The 11,149-nt window shown below is 38.1% G+C and overlaps 1 long non-coding RNA gene across 1 annotated transcript; it reads right to left on the bottom strand.

Moving 5' to 3' along the window:
• Positions 1-1,723: 1,723 nt before the first annotated feature.
• Positions 1,724-8,029, bottom strand: LOC125096711 (uncharacterized). Its single transcript, XR_007126359.1, has 2 exons — positions 7,606-8,029; positions 1,724-2,950 (listed from the first exon to the last, which is right to left on the bottom strand). It is a non-coding gene; the product is annotated as an uncharacterized LOC125096711 (long non-coding RNA).
• Positions 8,030-11,149: the final 3,120 nt, after the last annotated feature.

The raw sequence follows: 11,149 nt of genomic DNA, 5'->3' as shown, positions 1-11,149 counted from the left end.
ACTACTCAACCCTCCTTCCTTCCCTCTTTCCTCTGCTTTCTCTGACTTCCTTTCTATTTTAACGGTCATAGCCATTTCCCCAAATAAATCTCTTGTAAATCTAATCCTGTCTTTGCCTGTGCTTCTTAGGGGACCTGAACTGACACATTTGAACTTTGTTTTGGCAGGTAGCTACTTCTGAATCAGCTCCATACTACTAAGGCTTGTTTTTAAGCTGTTTTAGGGGGGGCAAGTCTAGTGTACATTTTACTCTCAGGCTAGTTTATCCTTTCTTACATAAGGTATAACCTTCTTGGGATCCTAGTAATGTCTGAAATTCCCAGTAAGGACTAGGTTGGATGGAAATTAAGTGTTTCCCGTTCTCATGCTGGTTTTGGGAATTAAGCTCAGTGTTCAGCAGTGAACACAAAGGGATCTGTGTGCGGATTTCTGAAGTTTCTTTCTCTGCAAAACTTCCTCCTTGCTGGTACTGTGCCCTGAAAATTCAAGACATCTCAGTTTCACTCAAGCCCAGGTTTTGCCTCCTTAACTCAGCAAGACTGCAACATGATCCAGAGTGCTGCAACTCAGGAAAGCAGGGCAACGGTATAGTCACCTTACTCCTCCTCCTCAGTGATCACTCCTTTACTGCCAGTTGTCCAATGTCTTAAAAGCTACTTCACACACTTTTTTTCCCCCCGGCTCCTTGGAACACTGACAGCTAATCTTTTTGTAAAATTTCTAATATATGTATTTAGAGCTATAAATTTTCCATAAGCATTTCTTTTCACAGCATCCTACAAGTCTTGATATATGGTACTTACATTAGCATTCATTTAAAAATATTTTCTAAATTCCATTGTGATTTAGAGTTTGACTTTTGGGTAATGAGGTGTATGTCCCTAGAATTACAAGCACTTGGAAAAATTTTATTTATTTTTATATAACTGATTTCTAGTTTAATTCATACTCTATATGATTTCAACCTTTGGAAATTGGTTGAGATTTGATTTGTGATCCATCATATGGTCAATTTTGGTGAATATTCTGGGCGAACCGTAAAAGAATATGTATTCTGAAATTTTTGAATGTAATATTTTATATTATGTCTTATTGATATGTATGGTGCAAATACACAGGAAATATTGGAAGCTCAACTTATATTGAATTGAGTAACTCGAAAGTTTTATCTCATTTGTGGCAATTCCAGACCAAATAAGAGAGGATGATAATAATGCCACAAGGTATAGGGAGAGAGAAAACCATTTCTGGTAAGACAGAACCTCATAGGGGCACCTGAGTGGCTCAGTGGGTTAGGCCGCTGCCTTCGGCTCAGGTCATGATCTCAGGGTCCTGGGATCGAGTCCTGCATCGGGCTCTCTGCTCAGCAGGGAGCCTGCTTCCCTCTCTCTCTCTCTCTGCCTGTCTCTCTGTCTACTTGTGATCTGTCTCTGTCAAATAAATAAATAAAATCTTAAAAAAAAAAAAAGAATATATTCCCCCCACCAAAAAAAGACAGAACCTCATAGAGGAACTCTAAGTTAAAACATAAAGTATCCCCCCCATTCCCACTAATACTAATGACAGCACTTTATGTGATAGAAATCATCCCAATATTTTTCCTTTCTGTGTTTCTACCAATTTTCCCTTAATTGGTTATAAGCTCCATATCACTGGTGCTATGTGACAGTAGAAAACAATATTTCAGGAAAACTTAATGACACTGATTTATAAAGCTCACAGAGACACAGAAATGGTTAATTTTATTTTTCCATTTCCCCCCAAACAATTCATGATTGTTTCTGAGATTACATGAGTTTCAGCAAAGTCTAATATCTCTATCCAATGGTCCAATTTTTCAAGTACAATCATTTTTTAATCTTCCAAGTTCTCATATCAATTTCTAATCAACATCACTCCAGGTTAGAACGATTATTAACATACATCTTCTAATACATTTAACCTTCCTAATTTAACCCTTTTGCTAACCTTGTTCTGGACTTTTTTTTTTTTTTAAGATTTTATTTATTTGTTTGAGAGACAGAAAGAGAGAGAGTACATGTGAGCCAGGGAGGAGAGGGACAAGCAGACTCCATGCTGAACACAGAGCCTGATGCAGGGCTTGATCCCATGGCCCCAAGATCATGACCTAAGCTGAAGGCAGACACTTAACCGAATGAACCACCTAGATGCTGGAAACTGAAAATTTGATTATAGAAAGGAAGATACAGATTTAGACAAGGCTAAGAACACCTTCTATAGACTTATGAGATGCCTGTTCCACATCTCTCTGTAACCTCCAATTCCAGCCACAGCTCTGGTGAATAGTTTGGAGGAGGTTTCGCTCTGCTTGGTGCTGATAGTGCTTCGCTTCAGGTATGCACCAAGAATCTACCTTCCAGTCCCAAGGCTCCTCTGGTGTGGCGATGTATGATATTCTGGTACCCGAAGGCTCTTCCATCTTTGCAGCCCACAGGGATGGAGAAGTTAACACCCTATGGGAGCGGCCCTCAGCAAGGAAGAGATGGCTGTGGAGTGAGAAATGCTTCTCCCTTTCATCCTTCAGGGGTGGGCAGTTCTGGAGACAAAACTGAGTAAGAATCTCTAGAAGGATCTGCATGTGCGAAGTACCCATTAACCGTGGTGGACTACTCCATAACACTACCTGTTTTGTCTGGATTTTCTTTCCATTTTACCCCTGTTCACTCCTTTCTCTTTCATTCCTGCTCCCTGGAATCACAATCCCAAATAGAGTATGCATCTACCTTTGTCTCAGGCTCTGCTTTCAAGAGTCACCTGGATTAAGACAATAGGTTAGCAGGCTGTATAATGTGGGAATATAACTGTCCTCGACTCTGCATATGCTACAAAGAAACACGCATTCAGTTGGCAGTACAGTTTATGGTAATTTTGATGATTTTCCATCTCTTTCCTATTTGAAAGTTCATTATCCATCCTGAAGCCTGAATGCCTAAAGAAAAAAAGTTGGGTTCAAATTAGCTTATAATTGAATAGACAAATTTTTTTGGTGACAATAGCTCTAAGCAGTTTTTCTCTGTGAGGGGGCCCTCGACAATTTGGTTGGATACTTCAATCTAATAAGGAGGAAACCTCAGTCTACTTAATCAGGTAAAGCTTTTTGTTGCTTTGGAAACAGTCATATGGTATTTCTTATTCTCCTTGGTTAAAAAGCTGGAACTGTGACTGCTGTAATTCTTTTGGCTAAGAAACTCAAACATACCTTAAAAATGTAAATTACTGGAGTACTACCAGGCCTACTTATTCATGAAAACTGAAGGAATAGCCTGAAAGATATAGGGACTTAGCAGGAATAAATTAAGGTTGCCTACATGTCAGTCCTGAGAAAAATGTTAACAATGATAATGTTTTACTCATTTAAGATACTGAAGACACCACAGAAAACAAAATTGGTAAACTTGCCTGCTCCTTCACAGGAAGTTATAGTCTAGTGGTGGGGTAAGTGAGACAAGAGCAAATTAAAACAAACAGACAAACAAAAAAAAACCCCAAAAAACCCTCTATTTATTTAACAGAGAGAAAGAGAGCACAAGCAGGGGGAATGGTAGGCAGAGGGAGACAGAGAAGCAATCTTCCTGCTGAGCAAGGATCCCAATGTGGGACTCCATCCCAGGACTCTGGGATCAAGACGTGAGCAGAAGGCAGATGCTTAAGTGACTGAGCCACCCAGGCACCCGGACAATAGCAAATTAAATAATTAAGATACACACCATTTCAAATAAAAGCATCTCAAAGTAGAAGGAAAGAATGTGAAAGGTTTTATTTTGTCTTGTTCAACCTACAGGTCTTGTTGAGGAAATAACATTTGAACAAAGACTGGAGGAGGAGAAAAGAATCAGTCATATGGATATCTAGGGGAGGAGCATCTGAGGAAAGCCTTGAGATGGAATGGGGTCAGTGTGGTTAGACAGATGTGAGGATTAGAAGATAAGGTTCAAAAGGGGTGGACAAAGGAGAAAGTGGCAGGCCACTGGAGAGAGGGGGTCCTCAGTGTATATAGGGCTACATATACAGCAAGTAATATTTTGAAAAACTGAGAAAATTTTGATGTTACTATGATTGGGGTGGTGCTACTGGCCTTTAGGAAGTAGGCAACATTTATAAAAATACAGTAATGCTCAGGACAGTTCCAATCAATAAGGTATTTTTCCATATTTTGTGTGACTTTAAAATGTCCTGCTTATTCGTGTAGATTTATGTTAACTTCTAAATTCCATTCATAACAAGCTAGGATACTGGGATTAATTTTCCACTGAAAACAAGTAAACATCCTAGGATAAATTCATTTGAACAAATTCAAAAATCTTTTGCTAATATTTTTTCAAATATTTTTCTGCCTCATATTCTCTTTTCCTTGCTATCAGGAGTTCAATTTCATGTATGTTAGATCACTTGCTACTATTCCATCAGTCACTGATGCTTGTTTATTTAAAAACTTTTTTCTCAGTAGATTTAAATTTGGATCATTTCTAGTGACCTGTCTTCAAATTTAATGATACTTTCATTGTTGTGTCCAACACACACTGATAAACCTATCAAATAATTTCAGATATTATATTTTTTAGTTCTAGGATTTCCATTTTTAAAAAATATTATCTGTATCTTTTTGAAATTTCCTATCTGTTCATCTATTTTATCTTCTCTTTAATAGGATTTTTGATACATTAAAAAAAATTCTCTGATGCATCTGTCATGGTTATTTTAAGGTCCTTGTCTACTAATTCCAACATTTTCACTGATTTGCCTTTCTATTGACTTGTGACAAAGACAGTGCTGCAGAGCAGTGGGAAAAGGATGGTCTTTTGGACCTTGGTCAGTAGGATAACTATATTATAACTAACTAACTAAATAAATAAATAAAATTAACCCTTACTTCATACCGTACTTCAAAATCCATTCTACATGGTTAAATCTAATTGTTCAAAGAAAAACAGTATGTTTTTAGATGTAACTTGTAACATAGCTGTAAGTTCCTATACGTAACATAAGAGTTTTTAGATGTCCTTGTAGTCGATGATTTCTTTCTTTCTTTCTTTTTTTTTTTTTTAAGATTTTATTTATTTATGACAGAGCGGGTGCCTGATTGGCTCAGTGGGTTAGAGCCTCTGCCTTCGGCTCAGGTCATGATCCCAGGACAGAGAGATAGGAGAGAGGGAGCACAAGCAAGAGGGAGCTAGAGAGGGACAAGCAGGCTCCCTGCTGAGCAGGGAGCCCACTATGGGGCTGGATCCCAGGACTTCAGGATCATAACCCAAGCTTAAGGCAAATGCTTAACAACTGAACCAGCCAGGCGCCTCTAGGCAATGATTTCTTAAGCAGGCTAGCATGAACCATAAAGGAAGACTGATAAATCAGACTTTTATAAAAATAAAAAATTTGTATTTATTAACATTTAACAATGAGATAATTGAAATGCAAGCCACAGATTAGGGTAAGGTGTTTTTGGACAGCACTGATAAATGAAAATGGACTCACATTAGAATAAATAAGTCAAGTAGAAAAAGACAAAACCCAACAGAAAAGAACTCAAAAGGTCCTTGACTAAAAGAGGATATTCAAATGACTTATTATCACATGAAAAGATGTTTTTTTCATTCATCATCAGAGAAGTATAAACTGAAACCACACAACCACCAAATGTTGGTGAGGGTGTGTAGTCATGAAAACTCACTACACACTGCTGGTTGGAGAGTGAACTTAAAAAGAATTTGGCACTATCAACTATAACTAACCATAAGCATAACCTATGTCGGAGCTATTCCACTCGTAGGTATATATCCCAATAGAAATATGTATCTGTGTGATACAAATCTATCTATAGATACATATAATACAGATATGTATAATAATGTTCCCCATAGCATTATTTGTAATAGCCCCAAACCTAGGAATGACATGAACATCCAGTATCAGTAAAAAGGATCAGTTGCAAGAGACTCAGCATTATAGGATCCCATTTTTATGAAATGTCCACAGTAAGCAAACCTTTAAAGACAGAAAGTAAACTTGTGGTTACTTTGGGCTGGAAAGGATGGTGGGACATGGCTACAAGGTGAGAGCTGAAGAGTACGGAACTGTTTTGAGGTGATGAAAATGTTCTAAAATTGTGATGATGCTCTATCTGTGAATGTACTAAAAAACTACTGAATTGCATACTTCAAATAGATGAATTGTAGAAGAATTATATCTCGATAAATCTGTCACTTAAAAAATAATAGTATAAAGGATAAAATCTATTATATTCATATAATGATGCCAAACAGCATAAAATAGAGAAAGAAAAAAAAGACCCATTATAAGCAATAATGACATGGATGAATCTCAATTAAAATATAAATGGAAAGAACCAAATATTATAGAAAATTTAATGGATAATTCATTTAATTGAAATTTAAGAACTTACAAAACTACTCTGTGTATTTGAGGATAAGGCAATGATTTTATTTGGGGGAGAAGCTGCTTCTGACTGGGCAGGGGGACTAAGCGGGCTTGGTATGATTTCTTGATTTGGATGGTGGTTGCAAGGGTATATCTGCTTTAGTCTTTTTATCTTTGTAAGTTTACTCAACTGTACATTTATAGTTTGCACACTTTTCTGTATTTTGGACTTCAAAAAAGTTACTTAAGAAATATTTTTAAAAAATCCAGTTGTTCAGTAATTCGTCCTAAGGATCTGTATTGGGAAAAGGACCTAAAGAGTACATAAACATTTAGTAGTTTGTTTTTTCTCTTTTTGTCGGTTAGGTTATGGAGGATTTTTACTTTCTTCTATACATTTTTCAGTATTTTCCCAATTACTACAGTGGACATAGATTACACTAATCATGAGAAAAAATGCTATGAAAGCACAATTGCCTGACATATTCCTGTATTACCTTTACTCTAATTTATTCACAATGTAGAAACTTTGGCTTTTGGTCCTAGATAGGAATCAACTGGCATTTTAGAGTAGAGAAGGGTCTGGCTGCTCCTCTGCCGGTTTCTTGGTAGCCTTGCTGACTCAGGAACTCACCAGGGGCCATCCGGCAGGGAGGAGGAGCAGAGGTGCAGGTGGAGGCACCCAGAAGATGGAGAACAAATCTGGGAAGGCGAAGCCACGAAACTCAGGTGGGTTACAGCCTTTGTGGAACCCGTCTTTACTGCAAAACTGTAGTGGGATCTGGGACGGGTGGGTGCAGGCCTGAAAGAAGCTGGGTAAAGTGAGTGATCAATCTAATCATTATAATGTGCATGTTTTTATAAGGCCAGCAGCTCAGATTTTTTTTTTTTTTAACATTTTTAAGAGGTTGTTGAAACAGGAGACAACTATGCGACAGAGACCGTTCCTGGTGTGCCAATCATAAAATAGTTGCTATCTGGCTCTTCACAGGAAAAGTGTGCCAACTCCTTGATTAAGGGACTCTGGGCTAAAGAATTTTAAGGTATTTTAAACGTCACCTAGATTAGCGCTTGCTGGTGAGGCGCTGGGTGTGGAATGCGCCTGCCCGGGGCACTTTCAGTCAGTGGTGTCACGAGATGGAGTACTGACTGCCCAGGCGTGTCAGATACGGGAAGGGGAATGCACTAAAGAGAGCATAAAAAACTCACCTCTGCAGAATCCAGCCTGGATGGGGATGGCCAGGCACCGCGGGCCCAAACACAACTGGCTCTTCCTAGCAGGGGGCTTTATAAGAATGAGTGGTGCTCACTGCAGCCCTCATCCAATTGCAAAGGAGGAGGCTTCCGGGCTTCTAGTGGGAAAGCATCTCTGTCACTTTCAGAGAAGCCAGCGGAGCCCCTGGGGAGTTTTCTTTTCCCTTCTCTGTTGTGTGCAGCTGCGCTGGATGGTGGTCCACCCGCTGGACTGCAACTTTTGGAAAAACGCAGCGGGAGTGCGGCGAGCTGCCCGGCGCCTGCGCAGTGACCACTGTCAGGCTCCTCTCACCGCGCAGGCTCCGCCCGTCAGCTCCACGCTAGCGTGGGGGGCGACCCTCCCGGGTCCCGGAGGGAGGAGGGAAGTCAGGGCGGAAGGACACGTACAGTGGTTTCTGCTGAACAGTTTGAGAGTTCGTTATGAACCTCATAACCCCTCGCCCTTAAATGTTACCAGTGTTTTCACCTGCTCAAAGGACGGTTTCATTTATCTCAGCCTAATATCTAGCTATCCCCTAAGAATAAGGAGTTCTCCCCCACCGAGGTTTCTCAACCGCGGCGCTATTGACATTTTAGGCAAGATGATTTTTTTTTTGTTGGGGGGTGGGCGGAGGAGCTGTCTTGCTCTTTGTACAATGTTTAGTAGCATCCTTGGCCTCTACACGCTAGATGCCAGCAACAGCCCTCCCTTCCCCCAGCTGTGACAACCAAAAATGTTTCTAACCACTACCAAATGTGTGTAGGGGAGAGAGCAGCAAAATTACTCCTACTGAGGACTACTGTCCTATAGGATTACAATACAGTGTCTTTAGACAATGGGTCATAAACTCTTAAGACATAGAGAGTCCGAATCCTCTCAATGTTATTACATTATTATAATCGACTGTATAGTTCATATTATTTCCTCAATTGATCCCCTCACCCCCGCTAAAACCTTGCTTTTACTCTATTGTTGTTTGTAAAACATAAATCCAGGATTTAACAAGGATCACAGATCGCATTTAGTTATCAAGTTTCTTGAGATCCCTTAAATTTAAAACACTTCCCCAGCCTTTTTTGTTTATTTTTTTTGGCATTGACATTTTTGAAAAGTTCGGGCCAGTGGTTTACCAGAATCTCCTTCAATTTGGATACTCATATTGGTTCTTCATTATACAATCCCAAGTTGAAAAAAATTTTTTCTTGATTTTTTGCTGGAATTCCACTTAGGTGATATTATATCCAATTTTATTTATTTTCAAAGTAGCATTTAGCTTTTCAAACAATACTTAGTTTTAAAAAGTACACTTTTCTCCCAGTGAGAAATACATAAATTTCCTCATTGTACTTGAGTCTACATCTTTATTTTCTATTTTTTTCCGTTGATCTGATTGTCAACTCTTGTGTTAATGTACTGTTTTAATTGCAGAAACTGTATAATATATTCCAATATCTGGTAGGGCTAGGCCTGTCTAATAACTGTTTTTTTTCCCTCCTCTTTTTTGGATATTCTCATTTATTTATTTTTCCATATAAGGTATGGAATCTACATCCATGAAAATACTTTTAAAAATTGGTATTAATTTATAATTTTGCATAATTCTATTGAAGAGTATGGTTTCACTTTTTCTTTTATTCGCATCCCAGCTTTGTGTCTTTTAGGAAGTCTTTGAAGTTTTTCTCATAGAGGGTTTGCCCATTTCTTGTTCAATTTATTCCTACAGTATTTTTTTTTGTCATTGCTGTATACGAGGTCAGCTCTTCTATTTTTCCCTATAACTGCTTATTGCTTAAGTATACTAAGATATTGATTTTTATATGTCATTTTACATCTTGCTACTGTATTGAAAATCCTGTTGCTTCTAGGAGTTTTCCATTGATTCTATTGGAAACTCTATTTTCATTTTTATGTAATTGCAGTGATTATTCATTTTAGAGCTCAAATTGCCCATCTTTGGCTCCTAACTTCATTTGACAACCACAAATGTTTTAATAGCTTCCTTGCTTTCTGATGCTGTAAGAGTCCCAGTGTCATATTGGAGCATTTACTGTCCTAGACCAAAATCAGCAGTTTGTCAAAGGAGTCCTCATTACTTTCCATGGAAATCCTATTTGGTAACCATGATCCATGCACTTAAGGATGTTCATGGCTAAACAGCTTGTTGTTACTTTTCAGACTTTACAATGCAAAATCTAGAATATATATCTTTCAAAGAAAGATAAAAATAAATCATAAATTTGTGCTGATTTCCAATTCTAATGAAACATTATAGAAGTTTTTACTTAACTGATTTGATTTTATATTACATCACTTTTCTGCTGAAACACATGGTACCTAATAATATTAACAAAATTACTTACTTTTCCCTATAATATATAGTTTCAAAATAACAGTACCAATATTATAGCTAATTATAAAAGTGCTAAACGTAGTTTAATGCAACTAGGTTTAGTTTTTTTCAGGTTGTTTTCTAATCTAGGTTAATTAAAAAAACAAATTAAATACAAATTAGAAAAAAAACAAACCCCAAAACAAGACTTAAGTATTTCTAACTTTTTGAGTGTGATGTCTCACTCATTTATTTGTCTCATTTTTATTGATATAAATATTTAAGTCTATGAATTTATTATAAATAGTCAGCATTATCTTGCAGACTCTGATGCCATATTTTCATTATTTTTTAAAAAGATTTTATTTGTTTATTTGAGAGAGAGAAAGAGGAGAGAGTGCGCAAGCAGGTGGAGGGGCAGAGGGAGAGGGAGAAGCAGACTCCCCACTGAGCAGGGAGCAGGACATGGAGTTGGATCCTAAGACCCTGAAATCATGACGGGAGCCAAAGGTAGACGCCCAAAGGACTGAGCCACCCACGCGCCCCTTCATTATTTTTTTTTTTTTCTAAAAATTCTCAGTATCAATTGGTATTTCCCTTTCAGCCAGGCTATGTTTAGTAGAAAAATTTAAAATTTCAAGATAGTGATGGATTTTTTTTTTTAATTTAAATTTTAGTTAGTGAACATACAGTGCAATGTTGGTTTAGGGAGTAGAATTCAGTGATTCATCACTTACATGCAATACCCAGTGCTCATCACAAGTGTCCTCTTTAATACTCATCACCCATCTAGTCCATCCCCCACCCACCTCCCTCCATCAATTCTCAGTTTGTTCTCCATTGTTAAGAGTCTCTTATGGTATTTTTTTTTTCCTTTTCCTCCTTCCCATATGTTCATTTGCTTTCTTAAATTCCACGTAAGAGTGAGATTGTATGGTGTTTGTCTTTTTCTTACTGATTTATTTCACTTTAGCACAATACACTTTAGCTCTTGGGGCATCTTGGTGGCTCAGTGGTTTGCCTTCAGCTCAGGTCATGATCTCAGGGTTCTGAGTTTGAGTGTCTGCCTTCAGCTCAGGTCATGATCCCAGGGTTCTGAGATTGAGCCCTGCATCGGCTCAGCAGGGTTATCTGTTTCTCCCCCTCCCTCTGCTGCTCCCCTTACTTGTGCTCTCTTGCTTTTTCTCTGT

The sequence above is a fragment of the Lutra lutra genome, chromosome 1 (assembly GCF_902655055.1).
Source record: "Lutra lutra chromosome 1, mLutLut1.2, whole genome shotgun sequence".
Lineage (NCBI taxonomy): Eukaryota > Metazoa > Chordata > Mammalia > Carnivora > Mustelidae > Lutra > Lutra lutra.
This window is presented reverse-complemented; position numbering and strand designations above follow the sequence as displayed.